This window comes from Mus musculus, chromosome 18 (genome assembly GCF_000001635.26).
Source record: "Mus musculus strain C57BL/6J chromosome 18, GRCm38.p6 C57BL/6J".
Classification (NCBI taxonomy): Eukaryota; Metazoa; Chordata; class Mammalia; order Rodentia; family Muridae; genus Mus; species Mus musculus.
Genome location: NC_000084.6, coordinates 88,220,757 through 88,243,401, shown reverse-complemented (window position 1 = coordinate 88,243,401; position 22,645 = coordinate 88,220,757).

Genomic DNA, 22,645 nt, shown 5'->3' with positions numbered 1-22,645 from the left:
TACATAGCAATGAAGAATCTTGTTAAAATTATATTGAATTCATATATGGAAATTCTATCCACTGCTGAAATTAGACAAAATATAACTACATACATCATGAGAGTTAACTCTCAAAATTATATTATTCATTCATAAAACAATGTGCAAAGGGATTTAATACTGTAAAATTTTATATAAACATATGTAAAATATTTGTAATCATCTACATATGTAATAAGATGTTTTAAAAATAATATTGCAGTCCTGGTAGCAAGAAGCATCAAATCCACTATAGATACTTCTAAGGGGAAATAAAATAAAATTTGAAAATTCACATTTTATACTGTTATATTTTATTGCTTGTGTTACTTTTTGAGTACCTGAAACAAAATCACAGTCTTTATATCATATTACTTCTGTTCTCTGATAAGAAGTATATAATAACAAATGACTGTAGGGAGCTATATTTAATTGACATGTTATTTGTGCATACTTATGGGACACAGTTTGATCATTTGATGCAGATATACAGATCTTGTTTCTTCGCAAATCTAAGAAATGTCATGCTTATGTTTCTCATGGACATTTTAATGATGATAACACTAGAGAACTGACAACAATCTATGTTGTTTATTTTTAAAGGTTTAAAGCTGCCTTACTAGAATATTGTGCATGTATGCACGGAGCGCTATTTTATTCATTTTCTCCTGGTCTGCAGAATAATCAACGCTAAAATTAATAGTGGATGCAAATCTGATATGATGCACAACATAAATTCTATAAAATTCACTTGATTATTTCTTTAGAGTTCTATTCTTGAAATATACCATCTACACTTTAAATGATATGATAAGTAAAAGACATTAAAGGAGGACTTGACAATTGGTGCCATTTCTTGGTTAGAGGAGATAGAAGTAAATATTTTCAGTCAGCACAGATTGCACCTGTTTTTGTTGGCAATAACATCTGTACTTGCAAACATAAAGGCTGGCAGAATTTAGGGTTGCCATAATGTTCACTCAGTTAAAACATGGCACACTTAACAAGTACACAAATGAGGTGTACAAATTACATAAATTCTACAGAAGACCATAAATACAGAGATAATACTTTAAATTTCATCATTGTTCATGCTTCCAAATGTGCTTTGAAAGATGAAATATTGTACCTCAGGTATAATAAGTAATGCAAATGAAGAATCTACAGAGATGAGGAAGTGGCTATGTTATAGATGGCACCAGCTAGACATGGAGATGGAATTTGCTTGTGGGCTTGATGATTAACCAGTAGTCATACACTTTTCCAAATATCACACCATCAGTTTTCACACAAAGAACTATAGGTATCACAAAAACAACCCAGTTGGAACCTCATTGTCATATGGGAGACACATGACATAGAGATGAACCCTCAGGCTCCGTAGCTCTTGTGATTTTTGTAAGATCACGAGGCTGAGCTATTTTGCATCTTAATTATCTAAAACTTGTGCTTTTTTATGATAGCATACTTAGGATATATTGCATGCACATGCATGTGTACTGCTATCAATGTTTTATTATGATATATGTGATTAAGTTAGAGAATTCAATAAATACTAAATTAAAATTGAACATTTAATTATAGCAGTTATTAAACTAATGACAATTCAATTATCTCAAAAATGAACTTTAAAGTATCCAACTCCAAAAAAAATTGCACATTTAGAATAAGGAAACTGACATATGTAGGTAGTTATGATAGCTAGATAGTAAATACTTTCAATATATGTAGATATAACACTTAGATAATATGTTTCCTTGCTTTACTTCATTTAAAATTAAATGATTACTCATGGGTAGCATTCCTATGACCAAAGCAATAATTGAATTTTTATTTATAGTAATTATTATCTTAAAAAACTTCAAAATTTCAACTTAAAATTACACCTATATAGTGTTTCTTTTTAAATTAGCATCAAAATTAATCAAACTTTAGATTTTTTTCCCTTGTTTTTCAAATAGTTATCAACTGAGGCAGAAGATATAACTTCATCATGTTAATTATTAAACTTAAAGAAGTAGATAAATAAAATTAACTGACTGATAGAAAATAACCAGAAAATATCAGAAATAAACATCAGAATAAGAGTGCAACAACTGCACAACATCTCCATGTCCATGACTAGACTAAGGACTTTATATTTTATTCCACTCTCATAACAACTGAAACAAGTTAGCAGCTATTATTCTACTAATAACACAAACCCAGAGAATTATTGTTACCTGTTAAACACAGTTCTCCTTTGCTTTCTGTGGCTGAGATAAACACCATGACCAAAAGCATCTTGAAGTGGAAAGGGTTGATTCAAAGCAACTAGTTTACAAGATCTATTCCTATCAATCACTGAGAGAAGTCAGAGCAGGAAGTCAAGGAGGAATAGAAGCTCCAAGAGGGATCATGTCGGGAAACGGTTTACTGACTTGCTTTTCATGGCTTGCCCAGTTTGATTTATAATACAGCCCAGGGATGTTCAGGGATACCATGGGCCATGTGGGCTGGACCTTCTTACATCAATCATTAATCAAGAATATGCCCTGCAGACATCAGCATTGGCCAGTCTGATGGAAGACATTTTTCACATGCTGTTCTCTCTTCCCAGGTGACTCTGGCAGGTATCATGAGAATAAAACCTAGCCTGCACAAATGCATATAAAGTAATAATTAAGAATTGCAACTTCAATAGTGGTTCTTGTCTTCTGCATATGATAAAATCATAAGGAAAAGAAGTAATACAGGATAGTCCAGAAAGTTTGGATCTTCATACTTATACATATCTCCTCTCCTTCAGCAAATGTTTAATGTTCACATAATTCTACAGAGGGGTCCTGTGACTTTGCAACTTCCTAAACCCCTCAAGCCTTGTAAATTTCCTTAGCTTCATGAATTTTATGAAAGTTCCCTCCTGCTTCCAGAAGAATACCTTCCATTAGAGGGGATAGATAGCTACACAGCCATATAATAATGTAAAAGTATGGCAGTAATTTTTATTCTGAAGTGCATTGCATCATGGTGCTATAGTAGTGTGGGGGAAACAGAGATTAGAGCCCAACCATTCAGGGTATCCCAGCCTGAGATTTCTAAATGCACAAAACAGAAATATTAACATGAAATAATGCATGAATAATTTGCAGATTAATTCATAGGATACACATAAAATTTTAGAGTATAAATTAATAATTAGTGGAATGGGATGATTTGAAATTCTTTAAAATTCCTACAGTAAAGTCAGCGCTAGAAGTTTGAGGTGCAATCCTTCTTTGGATTAGATAAGATTATTAGGGTGGAGCCTCAGGATAGGATTAATTTACTTGAAGAAAGACACATCATGATCTTTGATTCTTTCACACCACACTCTGGTCAAAACACTGTCAGAAGATGGTTACCTGCAAATCAATAGGCTAGATTGATAGGAAGAGTCAGTACATGCTGTCATTTGAGACTTCAAAGCTTAAAGTATTGTGGGAACAAATTCATGTTTAAAGCTGGTCTAAAGTAATATTTTATTACAGCCCATAACTTTCTACTGCTGCGATTGATTAAAAATTAAAATGCTCATTATTTTAGAGGAAGTAAAGGCAAAGTCAAGATAAAAGAAAGAATAAATGCAGGAATCATTGCTTGCTACTTAAGAGTAGCAAACTTTCTTCATATTTACCCAACTAAAGACCTGCCCAGGAAGTGATGGTGCTCACATTCTAGATGAGGATTTTCACCTCATTTCACAATCAAGACAATCCACCACAGAGGTACTTACAGGTCAACCTAATTTAGACAATTCCTCATTAAGACTCTTTCCCCAGGTAATTTTATCTGGTGTCAAGTGGACAGTCAAAGCTGTCCAGTACAAGCCTGCACAGAGCAACACAAAAACTTTTTGAAGAATTCTGATAATAATAACAATTTAAATTGTTTTATACACTGTGGACCTAAGGTTGTAGCAACTCTTCTAATCTCTATCAGAACAAGGCAGGGTGGGTTCTATTTTATCCTCATTTAGAAAAAAAGATACCAAGATGATAATAAGTTGCAACACTGTCTCAATATTATACAATTAGCAGTCTCTGGAGTTACGTTTGAATGTAGGCTTTTCTGAGTACAAATCTTTGAACCAATATTATATCACCTGTCACCTTGCATCTGCAGAAGCATTTTCCCTGATAAATTTCATTTGTAACCTTTCCCATTTTTTAGCTTACTCTCCTTGATAGCTGGGTTATATCTATCTCCTAGAAATTGAGAAATACAGCCAGAAGGGCTGCAAGTGAGAAACACAACCTTCTTCCACGTGCTTTATTTGTAAATATACAAATGTACATTTATTATACAGGCTCTGTGGACCACTACAATAATAAACAAACAAAAAAACAAGCATCCTCAGTGAAATATACAAGGAGATCCACATGCAAATTGAAGATCACCTTTGCTGGCACAGGGAGCAAAATAGGCAGGTGCAGCTGGGAGACCAGGTACGGAGATAGCCAATTGCTGTGGCACTTACACAGTGTGGTGATAGTGTGAAGAGGAAATTGCATTATTACCTCATTTCTATAACACTCAAGGAACAAAGACCTTTGAAACAATCCTAAACCTCCTTTTTTTGTTAAGACATACATGGGAACTAAGTAAAGGCCCTGAGTATAAGGAGGGAAGACTTAAAATGACCATTACATCATTGAAGATAACACTGGTGGTTAGAGGACAATAATACATGTACAAAAGGAGCCACAATTGAGGCTCTTCACACCCTATGAATAACAGGTATATGCTTCAAAACCCTAGTTTGGAAAGCAACTCTATCCTGCATAATTTCTGCCCCCAGCTGTAAGTGGTAGATGTTTTATAAGGAACTCCACGTGTCTCTCTGTGAGTGGTGTGTGTTTGTGTCAGTGAGTACATGTGTGCAGATAGTTGTGGAAGTCATAGGTTGATGTTGAGTGTCTTCATCAATCATGCTCTACTTTGGTTCTTGAGATAAAGCTTCTCAGGAAACCTGGAGTTTATCAATCTGGCTAAATTAGCTGGTCAGCAGGCTAAGCCTAGGTATCCATTTTGTCTTCAGGTAACCTTCAGTAATGGAATTAAGGGCATGTGCCACTGTGAAAGTGTGTAAGTGATAGGGAAGTATTCTAAAGATCAAGTGAAGGTTCACATGCTTTCTAGACAAGCCCTTTACCCATTGAACCACATTTCCAGCCCGATCCAAATATCTTTCTTATTGCCGCTACTGTACTTATAGGCAGTTGTGAAACACCTGGTATGGATGGTGGGAAAAAGCCTTCAACAATCGTCTGCAAGAGCAACAAACACTCCTATCCAATAAGCCATGCCTCCAATCCCCATAGCTAAAATATATCTTTTTGAAGGAATCACAGGCAGTTACAAAGGAATGATCTAAGAAGGAATGTGTGTAACAAGAAAGAATATTGCTAATATGAATTGAGGACTCTTGATTCTTCAGTGTCCATTGTGCAAATATGTAGCTACTGACTACCTCCTCTTAATTCCCTTGCCTCTGGGACATATTCTATTATGGTGGAAAAGGACAAGAAGTCCTTGGGTATAAGACGTTCATCAAGGCAAGGAGCCAAAAGCAATACCAGGTCCATCAGGGAAAGGAAGAGATTAACGTTATTTTCAAAGACTTCAAAGATGCAGGGCTGTGCTTCCTACCACATCCCTATTTTAAATCACTTGTTTGGTCGCGGCAAAAGCCAGATGAATCCGTGCGAATGACAGGAAATTATTGCAAACTTAATCAGATGGCATTATTAATTGTAGCTCAGTTTCTGGAAGTTTATCTGTATGCTACCACATCCACATAGCCTCTGGCACCCGTGGTTCAGCTGTTCATCTTGACAATGCTTTTCCTATTTTTAAAAGCAGAAGATCCACTGTGCTTCTGCAAGGGGGGAATTAGATGCCTTTAGAAGAACAGTTTTAGAACCTTCAGATTATATGTTTAATAAAGTCCAGAAATGTCATGAGTTGCTTGATACACAACTGAATGTTAAAACAATTGAAGTAATAGCATGGCACTATTTTTTCCTAGTTAGCAGGAAATAGCATGCACAGCAGATGCCTTTAAAAGACACAGGCCAAGAAGGCAAGATAAATCCCACAACACACCATGAATTTGGTAACATTTATAGGGTCCCACTGTCTTTGGATTTATCAGTTTATCTCTCTAGGACAATAGACAAATAACCTCTGTATCTATTTACCAATTGACTCTAGAGGCTAAATTGGAAGGGTTGCTGTACCAGAAAGGCAGTTTTGACTCTTGTTCCATGGGATACCTCAAACTAAAATGTACTGATGATGCCTATTAGGGGAGAAAGTTATCAGAGACATATCTTCAGAGTTTCAGAGTAGAGCAATGCCCCATTTCTGTTTGAATGGTGTCTTTGTGATTAATTTTGAGTGCTAGTAGAGTTTGAATAGCAAATAAACAGGCTCTATGCAACTGTTGCTTATATAAGGCAGTACCTCTGAGCAAGAGATGCTAGAACAATACTTAAAATGTAGACATTGTAAAAGAAATAGTAATAAAAGGCAGAGCAAGGGAGTATTATAGCAACCAAGGAGATAAAGCAGGCAGTGTGTGTCACATTTGAAATAGAATGAAAATGGGGAGGCTGGAGCATTGGAGGAGTCAACTGGAAGTGCTGCATTGAGAGTTATTCCTGGGATGTTGAGAAACTCAGGGAACAAATTTTGATTACTGTTCAGCAGTGGGCAGAAATGGATCCATTTGAGTACTCATGCTGTGTCTATCCACCAGTGGGAAACATTCTAGAAAGATTCTAATCTTCGTTCATTCATGTAGAAGCTATCTCAAACACATAGCTTCTAATAAATCCCCTGGAAAGCAAAGCAGGTATAATATTAGGAGAGTTGAACAGTGACAGTGTATTTAGCTAATGTATTTTCTAGGTTAGTTTGTATGGTGGTAAGTTTGTGTGACATAATGTATTCTTTCTTTCTTCTTTCCCTCCTTCTTTTCTCTTATGCATTTACCCATTATTTGATGGATGTAGAATCTGCTACACTGCGAATGAGTAGTCACCTGCAGTGATCCCACTACAATGATTAGGTGTCTCCTATTACTATCCAGAGAGAACCAGAATCTTCCTAACAGACGTAAACATTGACATTAACATGAATTCAACCCCAAATAATACTTCAATTTCAATGTAAGAGTTAGAAGTCACCCAGCTAATACATAGCTTAAGTTCTTACCACAGAAAGTATAAGATAATAAATACAATTTAAAGTCTTAAAACTTTGCCATAGTGTACTGGCTAACTAATAGAGATCTGGAACTACCATGCAGATAACTTAATATGGATGCCCATGATTAACAAATGTATATTTCAATGAACTTGTTATAAATGGAAAAATATCACCATTTAAAGTACCTTTAATACATCCAATTATCAAGTATTATAGCTTAGAAACCTATGGACCATTGTTTATATTTATGATCAGGTGACAGATGAGAACCTCTGTGGTATTGTAGCATTGTGCACAGTATTAAACACACATTAAAGGAATGCTTAATGTGCCATTACAAAGTTAGAAAATAAAAATCTAAGTGTTCTGGTTACTTTTATGTCAACCAATCTCAAGCTGAAGTTCTCTGAGAAGTGGGAACCTCACTTAAGAAAATGCCTCTTAGATATGGGAGACCCTATAGGAAGAACAACAATATGAGCTAACTAGTACCCCCAGAGCTTGTGTCTCTAGTTGCATATGTAGCAGAGGATGGCCTAGTAGGCCATCAATGGGAAGAGAGGCCCTTGGTTTTGAGAAGATTTTATGTGCCAGTACAGGGGAATGTCAGGGCTAGGAAGTGGGAGTGGGTGGGTTGGGGAGCAGGGCAGGGGGAGTGTATAGCGGACTTTTGGAATAGCATTTGAAACATAAATTAAGAAAATATCTAATAAAAAAAGAAAATGAAAAAAATATATCAATGGGATGACCTTAGTGGAAACTCACTACTTTGGGGATATGGAACCTGTAGTGAGACAGGAACCTGAGCGGAGCGATAAAGACACCAACCAATCCACAAAACTTTCAACCCAAAATTTATTCTGTCTACAACTAATGCAGGCATGAGGGAGGGAGCAGAGACAGAGAATGGTTGACAAATAACCCATCCCCTGGGCAAGCACCAATCCCTAACACTATTAATCATACTCTGTTATGCTTGTAGACAGGAGCATATTGTTCTCTGAGAGATTCCGCTTAGCATTTGCCTCTGACAGATACAGACACCCACAGCCAAACAGTGGATGGAGTATTGGGACTCTTATGGAAGAAAAAGAGGAAAGATTGTGGGCCCGAAGGGCCTAGGAACTCTACAGAAAGACCAACAGAATCAACTAACGTGGACTTTTGGGGCTCTCAGAGTCGGAACCACTAACCAAAGAACACATGGGCTGGACCTAGGCTTCCTCGCTCATGTGTAGCAGATTGGCAGCTTGACCTTCATGTGAGTGCTGAACAAGTAGAACAGGGACTATCCAAAAGTTGTTGCCCTGATGTGAGATATGTTCTACTAGCTGAGCTGCCTTGTCTGGTCTCACAGAGACTTGAAATGCCAGGGTTAGGGGAATACCCAGAGGGATTCCCACCTGCTCAAAAGAGAAGTGGATGGGAGGTGGGAAAAGGGTTATGGGATGGGGTAAGAGGGAGGGGAGCAGTGAGCTGGATGTAAAATGAATAAGTAAATAACAATAATAAAACTAAATTTAAAGAAAAGAAAATGCCAGCCGGGCGGTGGTGGCACACGACTTTAATCCCAGCGCTCAGGAGGCAGAGGCAGACAGATTTCTGAGTTCAAGGCCAGCCTGGTCTACAAAGTGAGTTCCAGAACAGCCAGGGCTATACAGAGAAACCCTGTCTCGAAAAACAAACAAACAAACAAAACAACAACAACAACAACCAAAACCAAAACCAAAACCAAAACCAAAACCAAAACCAAAACCAAAACCAAAACCAAAACAAAACAAAAACAAAAAAAAAGAAAAGGAAAGAGAATGCCTCCATAAGATCAGCCTATAGGCAAGCTTGTAGGATTAGTAATTGATGTGTTATGGGTGGTGCCACCACCCTTGGCTGGTGGTCCTAGCATCAATAAGAAAGCATTTTGAGCAAGTCTTAATGAGCACCCCAGTAAGCCGCACTCCTACATGGCCTGTGCATCAGCTCCTGCCTCTAGGCTCCTTCTTTGTTTTTCTCCGGTCCTTGTTTATTTTGGTGATGAAATGTTGAATGGAACTATGAGTGAAATAAACCTCTTCCTCACAAAATTGCTTTTGGTCATGGTGTTTTATTACGGCAATAGAAACCCTAAGTAAGACACCAAGCTATCACAGTTCGGGAGTGTCTATCCAAAAGGAACCCAGTCTGACATTAGATTATAATTTTTATGAGAAGCTTAAGTGTAGATATGACATGCTGAAACTGTTGAGATAAGAGATACACAAGTGGCTTAATGTTTGTCTTAGAGTTTCTATAGCTGTGATAAAACATGACCAAAATCAACATAGGGTAGAAAGAGTCTATTTTAGATTACAGTTGTAATCCAACACAAAGGGAAGTCACATTAGGAACTCAAGGGAAGAAACTGAAATTAGAAACTAAAACAGAGGTCACAGAGGAAGGCTGCTTACTAGATTGTTCATAATGGGTTACTCATTCTGCTTCCTTATACAACCATTGCTACTATGGACAGCACCCATAGAGGATAGTGCCTTTCGACATTAGTCATTAGTAAAATGTCCTACTGGCCTAACAGCAAATCTTACAGAGGTTCTTTTTTCCTGTATCTTTTCCCCCCCTGTGTTAGATCATTTATATCCTGGCTTTATATTTCAAACTTATGGATGTTTTTCTGAGAGTGGCTGCATTGTCGTTTTGGTCAACTCAAGGTTTCATTCAAGTGCTTTTATGAAAATTCTTATTAGTTGTTATGTATAAGCCCATTTCATGTTACCTATTTTGTAACTTATGTCCAAGGTCATTAGTTTGTTTCTACGTAGAATTTTGAATCCATTCTACTTTTATCATTCTTTATGAGTAATTTTCTTTCCTTTACACAATATATTTTAATTAAAATACAATGACCTCACTTCTCCCTGTTTTCTTTCATCCCCCACCCTCCCATCTTTTTCTTCCAACATTTTGATGTCCACCACAATCTCAAATGAATTGACTCCTTCCGTTTGATTACTGGTGTGTGTGTGTGTGTGTGTGTGTGTGTGTGTGTGTGTGTATGTGTGTGTGTATTCAAATGAACAAATGCTGAATCTATTTTTGTTGTTGTTGTTTAAGTGTATATCGTATGGGGGCTGACCATTTGGTTTGGTTAGAAGGGTTCATTTCTGCAAGAGGTCAATTCTTCCCTCTCAGAAGTCATTTGTTACCTACAGTCTTCTACATTATTGGGTCTATCGATAATTCCATTGTTCAGATATTTATGTAGAGTCAGTTCTAGAAGAGACAATTTCATAAAAGAGTTTCTGGTATTCTGGTTCTTAATATTTTTCTGTCCCCACTTCCTTAATGTTTCCTGAACCAGAAATACAGGAGCTGTGATGTAGATGTATCCATTGGGACTGACCTCCTATGATCTCTTAAATTTTGCATTATGTCCAGTTTTGATTTTCTGTGATGGTCTTCATTGCTGTAAGAGAAGTCTCTTTGGAGGGGAGCTGTAATTTTTGTAGTTACCTGATGTTGTAACTCACATCTGAAGATTCAGATGAATAATTTAGATTCTCTCTTCTCAGATATGTCGAGGTATGTGTGTCAAGTTAATAAAACCCACCCAGTGCAGTGTTGGACTAATTTCTTATACAATGGTGGATAACTGATACCTCTATTTTATTACTAGAATATACACAAGCTGTGTGAGGAATTGCACTTCAACCCTCAGTACTCCTGTGAGCATCTATGTGTGGACTATATGTCTCGTTCATAACTCTGCAAAGTTTGCTTCTAACAGGCTGTCTTTTGAGTTGGTTCACATATATCTTTTGACTTCCTGCTCTACTCAGATTTCAGCAGTCAATGGTTACTGATTTCATAGAATGTGATTCATTATTAGAATGAGAGAGCTGTTGAGGTCCTGGCTCCCCAGAACCTTATGTACTTGAAAACTAAAATACATAGTATTGTGTTATTTCTTTCCCATATTCATGATGTTCAGGCCTGGCAAATATAGTGGAAACAGATGCGGTCTTCTCTATAATTTGAGAAAATTTTGCTCCTTGTTTCATGAAGTCACTTGGAGGTTCTGTTGTTTAAAGATTTATTTTTTTTTTAACAAAGAATATAATCATAGCTTTTCTGAATTAAAAGTTGAAACTACTTCTGAGCTATTTTGATCTCTTCACAAAACTGACCCAACAGCAGAGAAGAATATCACTCTATCTCCTGAATGAGAGATACTAATAATCAGGTGAGACTGAGTCAATGCTACACAGGAGGAAAAAAAGTAGACTGCATTTAGTCCCCTCTGAGATTTTCTGAGGTCCCTGTAAATGCTTGCTTGGCTGAGATCACATCAGTCAATGGATCTACCAATTTAAGAGGAATATAATGTTTTATAATATAAGTTCTCAAAGATCACCATTTAAGTGTAATTCAAGGACTAATTCTGCTATGACATACTGGACTGGGGACGGGTCAAGAATGTTTTCTAAAGAACTCCCTGTCTTCCAACATTTTCTTTGGAGCCACTGAGCTCTGGAAGTTAAGAGAGTCCATCAAGATGAATGAAAGTGAGTTAGCTCTCACTTGCTACAGTTTCATCACAACCTCAAAGTTAAGGAAGTGATCCTTGCTGAGAGTCAACTGATCTTCCTCTCTCACTGAAGTTCTCACAATGTTGTCTCAGTTTTAAAGGCAATGAAAGATAGTCATTGTTTCAGTCCATTGGTGTTGCTCTAACAAAATAGAATCAATGAGTAATTAATATTTAACATATTTAATAAAATTATATAATAATATTCATCTTGTCCTCGAAATCATGATGACAGGGAAAGTCTGAACTAAAGGCTGCAGCATGATGAGGTCTGAAGCTTGGGCTTGCAGCTGCTTTCTTCAGAAAGAAATGTTGTCTCATACTGCAGAAGACAGAGCAGCAGGAGAGGGAACTCCTCACAACTAATTTCTAACCTTGATGGCAGGATAATTCCGACTCATAATACATCTGAATAGTATTGTCCTTAGTGTTAAATTTCAATATATGTTTTGTAGGGATTTACAACACACAGGACAGCTGTCACTTGAACAGGTTCCATTCAAGGTAAAAGAATATATTGGGTGTCTATACAGACATACAGTGAGGGAAAACAAACAAAAACAAAACAAAACAACAACCACAAACTGTCATTTTACTGCAGGACTATGCTCTGCTGCTTGAAGTCCTGGAGTCATTGTACTTCGTTAACCATGAGTCATTCATTTCATAAGTCTGATCCATTCATAAGAACAAGCAAGACCTTGAGATGCACAGCCTCTCATCTCTTTGAGACTTTTACAATGCCAAACACATTTGTTATCAGCCATCAGTTCTTGCTTATTAGTATCAGATCAATTACAAAGGGTTTCAGTGACATTTTATCCCTGGAATAAAAACTTTTAAGTCCTCTTCTGAAGAATTTGGGATTTCTGATTTCATATAAAATTTACCTTTGGTGAACTTCTACCTCTCAGTCCAAACGTGTTCCTTATAAGAGTTAAGTTTGACCTTCCCAAGTAGTCTGCTTTGTTATGCTAATATCCATGTTAAACGCAGGGATACTGGCATTTCAAAACTACTCCCTTTATTACTATGATCTCAGTTTCCTTCTATGTTATTTAATATGTTTGTGCTTTGTTTATAAAAGACAGATGAGAACATTCATCAAATTATTAGACTCCACAAAGCTATAGATGTAGAGCAGTAAGGAAGTAGAATAATACCCATCACATTACTGTAAATAGGTTACAATTAACTTCTTTTATACTGATCAAACATATCTAACATACAATTAGCATCTACAGAATGAGGCACTATTGTATGAAAATGCCACTGATCAAGGGTGTTAGATAGTCCCTGAAAGATTCAAGCATATTGTTCTGTCAGAATCAAACAGGGAATCCCTGATGTTCTAAGCTCTTGATTTCTAGTACATATGCTCTGTTTATGAGTTTTTATTTGACAGATGATTTGACAATAGAGTAGCTTTCTACACATATTGGTCAGAAATATCGTTGTCTTATGTGGGTGGTGATATACAGATGTGAGTTGGGTAAATTTAACCTGAGCCAAAAGCCACTTTTTTTTACCACACTTCCTAAATCTAGACTTGAGTTTATTGACTAGAGTATAATCATAAGACTAGCCTTTATTATTTTATGATTAGTGGAGATCTTAAAGATTTTTTTAAACTTCATTTAATCTTTTTCTTTTTTTCACTCCAGATTTTATCCCCCTTCTGGTCTACCCTCTGACTCTTTCCCATCCCATATCTCCTCCCCACCACCTTGTCTCCAAGAGGATGTCCCCACCCTCTACCCCCCACCTCACCAGATCTCTAAACTTCCTGGGGCCTCCAGTTGGACCTCAAACTGTACTACAGAACAATAGTGATAAAAACTGCAGGGTATTGGTGTAGAGAAAGACATGTTGTCTTAAAGATCTTAATCTCTTGATGAAATAAATTTAAGACTTCATATTAGCTAGACATTATCAGTTAGTAATATGTGTAAAGGCATTTGTTTTGAAAGCTTCTTATTTATTACACAAATTAGCTTACATTTTCTATTCCAGAAAAGAGAACCATTATATAAAACTAACAGAAAATACTGCAAAGAGCAACCTTAGTCTAAATCTTCAGAGTACTTGAGTCCGAGTATGTTAAGACTGGACATTTAAGTTTAGTTTAGGGTACAAAGAATGAATGAGCGAAGGTTATGTTATACATAAAGTTGCTAATTCAATTGGCTGAATATTTATCTTCATTTTAAAAATATATCTTAGTTTTATTTACAGGTATGAATATATCTATGTGTGTTCATATTTTTTCTCATATATGTAGGAGCCAGAAGAGTTACAGGAGGTCCTGAAGGCTAAGAATTAAACTTGGGTCCTCTAAAAGACCATGAAGTACCTCTTTAGAGACTGAGATTTAAAAGTATGTCTAAATGGTTTGATTAAAAGTGCCACCTATCTTAATCTCCACTCACATCAACAGTTTTTGTCTTGTTGGTCTTCTGTTGGTTGAAGAATGTCAATATTCTCTTGTAGTCCATATAATGTACTTTTCTTCTTGCTGTCACAAAGTACCTAATAAAATCAGTTTGAGGGAGAAAATTTATCATGGCTCACAGTTTGACTGCATACTTCATCACGGTTAGAAATCAGGCAGTAGAAACTTGAGGCAATTGGTGGTAGCACAACTGTACTGTGGAAGCAAAAAGAAATGGATCCTGGTACTTAACTTGCTTTCTCCTTTTTATTCAGCCTGAATTTTCAGTTCATGTAATGACTGACTACATTTAGTGGATGTTTCTATCTCAACACAATCTGAGAGCTCCATTACAAAAATGTAGAGACTGCCTTATGCCCACTTCCTAAAAATTTTTCTAAGGAAAAATTAAAAATTGATATACCAATATCTTTGGTGGGGAAGATTTCAAGACAGTTTAGTATTGACTTTGTGGCATATTATTAGTATTCACTCTTATACAGGTCTACAAAAAGAGCAAGTGAGCCAAAGAGAGAAATTCAATAAGTATAGTTTTAAGACAAATAGCACTGCAGCTAAAGTTTGTTCTCAAAGAGGTAACTAGATCAAGGTGAGGCCTGACCTACACTGAGGTAAAAATCTCACCTAGTTAAGTTTTCAACTTCTAAAATAACAATAATAATAATAAATGATAATAATAATAATAAATAATGCTTAAGCAATTTTATGATCCTAAAAGATACACCAAACAAATCTTCCACAGATATGATTTGAGGAGACCAGATTTCCAGAAGAAAGCCAAACTTGGCAGTGTTGTCCAAATGTTGGTTATTCTGGCTTTAGTGTCATGAAGGATACAGAAATAATCGGTGTGGTGGTTTTAATAGGTATGCCCTCCCACCCCCCCACCCCCCGCATAGACTCATGTTTGTAAATTCTTGCCTTTTAGGGATTGACACTATTAAGAAGAGTTGTGGCATTTTGAGAGTAGAAACAGCCTTGAGGAGGAATTATGTCACATGAGTTCACCAAAGGCAAGCTTTCAGGCACAGTGTGGAATACAGTTCTCTTTTACTGCCTGCAAATCAAAATGTAGAAAACTCTGAGCTCCTCCAGCACCTTGTCTGCCTGCAAGCTGTCATGCTTCCTACCATGATGATAATGGACTAAACCTTTGAAAGTGTAAGGAAGCCACAATTTAAATTTTTTTTAAAATAAGAATTGCCATGGTCATGTTACCTCTTCATAGAAATAAAACCCTAACTAAGGCAATAGTGTTGTGGAAATTTTCTCTGCAATTTAGGAGAGTCAAAAAATATAACCTATGTGTGGCAGAACAATCCATGCATAAAGGACCTGAAATAACTAGAGGCTCTGAAAGGCATTGTCATGAAGCTGCAAAGGGATGCCTGGGTTGCTTAGAGACCCATGATTTTAGAGCCATGGGATATCAAACAAGATTTGGACACATGGAGTGGAATTTGACTATATATTGAAGCTAGCAAAGCTGGAAGGGTAGAGCTTTCTAATCACTTTGGCAGTGGGCATAAAGCTACAAAATTGGGAGATTTCCCTGCTAGGTTTTAGTCTTTCTTTAGTCCAATATTTCCTGAATATATCCCATTTCCTCCCTTTAGAAATGGTAATGCATATTCTAGGCCATTGCATGTTGGAAGTATGGAATTTGCTTTCAGATTTTACATGAGTTTATAGTTAAAAGATTGTCATAGGTTTCAGGAGAGACTTTGGACTTGAAAACCAGGTTGAGACTGAACAAATATTGAGACTTTTGAAACTGGGCCAAATGTATTATGTGTTATGATGTTACCACATCCCCATGTGGACCAGGCAGTGGGATGTATTGGAAAGAATGAGAATGTCCCCTATAGAATCATATGCTTGAGTACTTGGTCTTTAGTTGGTGGAACTTCTTGACAATGATTAGAGGTATCACTTTATTGATGATTTGTGTCAGTCAAATCAGGCTTTCAGTGTCAAAAAACTCTTAACAATCCCATTGTTTCTATCTCTGCCTCCAGCTTGCAATTTTGAGATATGGGCTTTCAGCTGTTCTTGGTGTCATGACTTTGTTCCACTCTCATAAAATCTAACCTGCTGAAACTAGAAAACCAATTAAACATATACTCTTAATAGTTCCCTTGGTTATGCTAAGTATAACAGTATGTAAGTACAACAGGAATGGAAGCCTAACTAATTCACCATCCACCATAGCAGTGCAGAAGGAAGATAGGTGTTAATAGCAGTCTTAAGATGAATGTTTAAATTTTATTTCTAATATATTTCTCTGAATCATACAGTAACTTTTAAAAATGTGAATCTGCTTTATTATAACTGGTGTTAGATATTTAATATAAAATGTTTTGATAAATAGCTTGAGTCTAATGATATACTGACATTGTAACTGTAGGCCTCAACAACCAGGAAATAGGAATTCAAGGTTCTATAGTCTTCTAAAAATGCACAAGCATGAAGCCAGGGTCTGTGAAGGTCCAGGGTTCTACCATTAGTGGGGAGATACCTAACATTCTCCAAAGTTGGACATACCTTTCTTTTAACACACATACAACCTGAGCTGGTGATTCTGACTACACAGATGTGAACCCACAAAATGTAAGTAATTGAAGAAAAATCACTATTGCACTATTCTTCAGAAGAATCAAAATTTAAAGGAACATTTTGGAGCAGACCAAAATATATCTGAGATCTGCTGCTTCACGAACGCAAAATATGTCACGCAGACACATACAAATATGCACGCACGCGCGCTCACAAACACACACACACACACACACACACACACACACACACACACACAATTTATAAGCTAGACACAAAAAAGTCTCACCATGATTTCTAAGCAAAAGTGCTATTATAAGGGCTCTTCCTTTGATGTGTTAGAAATCAAGGTTGTTGACAGCCAAGTTAGCCATTTATCTCAGGTGCTATGAGGTACATGGATTAATGACTGAATTGCTGTCAAGACATTCCATAGTGAAATGATTAATGAACTAATTTATGCTAAGAAAAAGTAACCTGGTTCCCACTGAATGGAATAACGCTGAAAACTAAAAACATGAAACAGATAAAAACAATTCAGAAATTATTCTAAAACTAATTTTATGACATTTGAATCTAGAAAACTTGCCTGGTTTAATATGAGGTTTTCTAACACCATGCATCACCAAAGGAAACATCTAGGAAAGCATTGATGACTCTCTGGTATAATCAGAGAGCACTCAAAGGTAAACCAGATTCCTATCAATGATTCTTCCATCAAGAGCTCTAAATGTTCCTGGGGACGATGAGGAATATCTGAATATCTGTTGTAAGAAGTAGCTCCAGTGGGAAGTGTTCAGACCCAGGGTCTTTGCGTCTATGTAGATGATCAGCAGATCCAGAAATTGAGAAGAACAGTGGTAAAGGTATCCCTTTTACACTTTCTGACAATAATCAACATATGCTAGCATTTTCTAAACTAATTAGTGATTAATTTTATCAGCATAGCAAACATTAAAGTACAATTATTTTTACTTTACATAAATCTTAAACAAAATATATCAGTTAAACACAAGCCAACAAGTCATAATAGCCTACAGAAATATGATATGCTTTCCTGCCTGAATAGCAACACTAGAATTAAGAGAAGAAGGGAAGGTTGACCTTGGCTTGCTTTTATCCATAGGAAATAAATCCTTGGGTGCTTTCTCTAGCTCCTCCATTGAGGGCCCTGTGTTCAATCCAATAGATGACTGTGAGCATCTACTTCTGTATTTGCCAGGCATTGGCATAGCCTCACAAGAGAGAGCTATACTTGACAAAACAGAGCTCAAATGAAAACTAATCACATGTGATAAAGAAAGGCAAAATTCTAATCAAGTGAACAATTACCCAAGAATATCATAAATCACCAAATAGTGATACACTCAATTTCATAAAAAGTATTTCACTGGGCTTAAAGACACAGATTTTTAGCTCCAACTCAGTAACAGTAGTAAATTTCAATGATCCATTTTTCAATTATAGGTAATCTAGATGAATATTAAACAGAGAAACATCAAAAATAAATGACACTCTAATAAAATGGAGCTAATAGAATACTATACTCAAACACCCATGTATCCCATATGATCACAAGTCAATAAAACTTCAAATCAATAAATATCTAGTGATTTCAAAATATTATGGAGATTAAACTATATTTTACTGAATATGGATGATGGGTCAGAAAAGAAATCATGATTCTTTTTAAAAATTCAGGAGTTACTCTAACAAGCATCTAGGTAAATAAAATACAACAAAGCTACAGGCTGCCTTTCCACTGAAAACAGAAAAAAGTCACAATAGATTATTTGAAAAACAAATGTATCAATGGATTTAAAAGGATTACTCAACATGACCAAGTTTTGCCTTCTCCTGAAGATTCAGTATCCATCAGCCACTAAATGTAATAAGTTATATAAGTGGATTTAAAAATAAAAACTATATGATTATCTCAATAGGTATGGAAGTCTTTGACAAAAATTCAACTAATTTTTATGATTTTTATGATAAAACTCCTAGAGAGAGTAGGGTTGAAGGGAACATACCTCATCATAATTAATACTATAGATGACCAACCTTAGTAAATAGTATCTAAATGAAGAAAAATGATGAATATTGTATTAAAATAAAGAAAAATACAGAGCTATTTGCTCTCAACACTCCTTTTCAATACAGTGCTTGAAGCACTAGCTAGCATTGTAAGACAAGAGGAGAAAATTTAAATAGCCATAAATATGAACATTAGTCAAATTGTTCCTGTTGTAGATAATATATTACACATAAAATCCCTAAAATTGTACAAGGAAACTTAAAATTATCAACATTTTGAAGAAAGTGGAATCATAAAAGTCAACTTCCAAAAATCAGCCTTAGAGAGTGAGATGGTAGGGCACCGATGCTATGAGGAGGGACTTGGAAGACATCTGAGATATGTTTTCAATGAAGTTGTCTCACTTTGTGTAATAATATTTTCCCCAAAATTCATAGATTACCTAACAAAACCCCCAGTATCAAGCATGAGGAATCTCCCTTTGGATTGCTGGTCAGAAGGATCAGAAATATTAGAAATTCCCAAAAAAACTATAGGTTGTTGCTACTGCACTTAGTTGCCTCCAAGAGCTTGACAGACTCTCTTGCTGAAGTTTATACACACTTTGGAAACATGATGTAGAAAATAATCTGGAACTTATCTGCATGTATCCTCCTTGAGAAATTTCTCAGAGGAGCAGAAAATTACCATGTCAGCTGTCAAGGTAGAAAAGTCAGTATTCCTACATTTAAGTACAGCCTAGAGACCACTACTGTAACCACTGGCAAGATGCCCCCTAGGGTGTAATGATAGCATTAATAACTTGGAGATAACAAGCATCTTTTCTTTCTTTTTTTTTAAAAATTGGGTAATTTCCTCGTTTACATTTTCAATGCTATCCCAAAGGTCCCCCATACCCACCCCCCCAATCCCCTACCCACCCACTCCCCCTTTTTGGCCCTGGTGTTCCCCTGTACTGGGGCATATAAAGTTTGCAAGTCCAATGGGCCTCTCTTTGCAGTGATGGCCAACTAGGCCATCTTTTGATACATACGCAGCTAAAGACAAGAGCTCCCGGGTACTGGTTAGTTCATATTGTTCTTCCACCTATAGGGTTGCAGTTCCCTTTAGCTCCTTGGGTAATTTCTCTAGCTCCTCCATTAGGGGCCGTGTGACCCATCCAATAGCTGACTGTGATCATCCACTTCTGTGTTTGCTAGGCTCCGGCATACAAGCATCTTTTCTAATTGAAATTAAGACCCACACAATTGAATCAAATTTATGTCTCATACCGTAAATCTATCCTGTCAGGTTATGGACCCTGGAAGAAAATCTACTACTGTCATTTTCCTAAATAGTATAATTGCTAAGTATATTATACACACTTGTAACCCACAGATAACTGTAGCTCTTACTACTTTACAGTCGGGTGACTTTATGCAACAGATAAATAATTCTAAAAATACCCACACCTGGACAAAATAAAGAAAATAAATGACTCTGAGCTGCCACTTTGAGTTGGTTAAACCTACAAAGTCACACATACACCTAGGTCCTATGGACAACTACACAAGATGGTACAGAAGAATCATAAGATCTGCCAGATGACCAGGATGACTACTGTTAGACAGAACCCTCAACAAATGACAGCAATGCTGTTCCCACAAAATTTCAACAATATCGTGATCTGTCAAAGACTGGCATGGTAATATCACTGGCTGACATGCCAATATACATAGAGCAGGTCCCACCAGACCTTGCCTCTAGATGAAACACCACAAGCAATTAAAGGCTGAAAGAGGGAGAATCAGTCAACATTCCCCGGGGTTAAGTCTCCTGATAACTTATCTAATCCCAAATTTTCCTTCTCAAACTCCTGTACTAAATAGACTGAACAGGATCTCTCTCATCTCTGTCTGTCTGTCTGTCTGTCTGTCTGACTATCTGTCTCACACACATGCATAAGAGATTGTATGTGTGTGTGTGTGTATGTGTGAATTGGTGCCTGTATTGATAATAATTAAAGAATCAATGAAATTGAGAGAAAGAGGAGAGGACACATAGGGGCTAGTAAAGGGAAATAGTGTCAATACAAGTGTTCTTGTTATTTATATTTATATTATATAATTATATTTCCTATTGAGACACAGAAAGAGAGAGACAAGAGAGGAGACAGAGAGAGAGAGAGAGAGAGAGAGAGAGAGAGAGAGAGAGAGAGAGACTCAAAGCATCTTGAATACTTATATGGCAATAATCCTCATGCAGTTTGTTTAAAATATTTAAGGCTGATGTCTGTTGTTTTAAAATTGAGTGATTTTGAGTAAAATCTGGATATGCCATGGCAGTATTTTTGAAGCAGCCCTAATTCTTCTGAAATCTCTTTTTCCCCACTAACTAAGGTTTAAAACCCACTTCAGATGGATTTCCAATTCTTGTCAGTGCCTACCAATAAGAAGAGAGGTTACATGAAACCCTGAGTGCAGTGGAGCCATTTAAAGTACTCTCACACTATTTTTATCCAAATAGAAATGGTGACTTATTCTTACTATCATCTTTAGCATTTGTTTTCTTTGAGCTATATAAGAAGAGTGAAGTATCCTGTGAATCATGACTTAAGTGGGCTGCCAATCCTTCCTTGTGAATCAAATTCTGTTAGCCTCCATTTATATCCATCAAAGGATCTGCTGCTAAAAGCAGGAATCACATCTTAAAGTAGTCAGTAATGCAAACATAAATTTAAAATGTGGAGTCATAATCTTAAAATGGTCAATGTTTGCTGTCATAGAGAAGGAAATTGCTCCTCAATGCAGTAGAATACAGATATTATTGATATATCTATCTCTACTAGCATTTATTGTGGAGGAGAAAAGCATTCCAAATAGTTATTGTTGAGCGATTAGGCTTCCTGTCAGAAAAAGTTAAAAGTGTAGGAAAAGAACAAAATAAAAATACTTTGCATCTAATTTTTATGTATTTTTGCATTTTCTAATGTATCTGAATCGCATTTCCCCTGATGGGTAGTCAACAGGAACTGTTTAATGTAGCCTTTTCTATATATTACCTTTGGGTACCTGAGGTTATTATTTAGGCCTTTAGCAAATTAGGATAGAAATTTACTGGATATAATTACTGTCATCACTGCCATTTGCTTGTTACATGTTATATCTATGCCTATATTTGATTTATTTTTATTTTCTACCCATGAGTTGATTTTGAGGAACAGAGAGGCAAATAAAGCAAATTCTCAGAACCAACAAGGAGTCTTCTGTATAATCACACTACATGTGTTTGCTATGCCTATAAGACAGACTTTCTTCAGCAAAAAGAACACTTAGGCAGGAAGACCACATCTAACAAAATTTTTAAAATGCAAATTTAAATAAATTAATCATTTACCTATTGTTTTAAATATCTATATTACACAATTCAGTGATTAAATGTCTAATTTATTCAAAGTAATATAAAACAAAATACAATTGCTTACCCTATAGTTTGAATAGAAAATATCCCCACTGGGAACACCTGTTAGATTCTAGGACTCCAGATGGTTTCACTATGTTGTGAATTGCTGAAATGAATGTCTAATTGGAAAAAGTAGGTCACTGAGAGCAGTGAGTTCTTAGGGGTAACTATAGGTATCCTGTTTCTGACTTGTTTTGTCTTCTAGTCAAATATATGTGAAGAAATTCCCTTGCCATATGCTTCCAAAGTGTGATTGTTTTTTCCCAAGTGTTTGGTGTCAACTAATCACCGGGGGGAAAAAAATACAAACCAAACCAACCTCCCCCCCCCC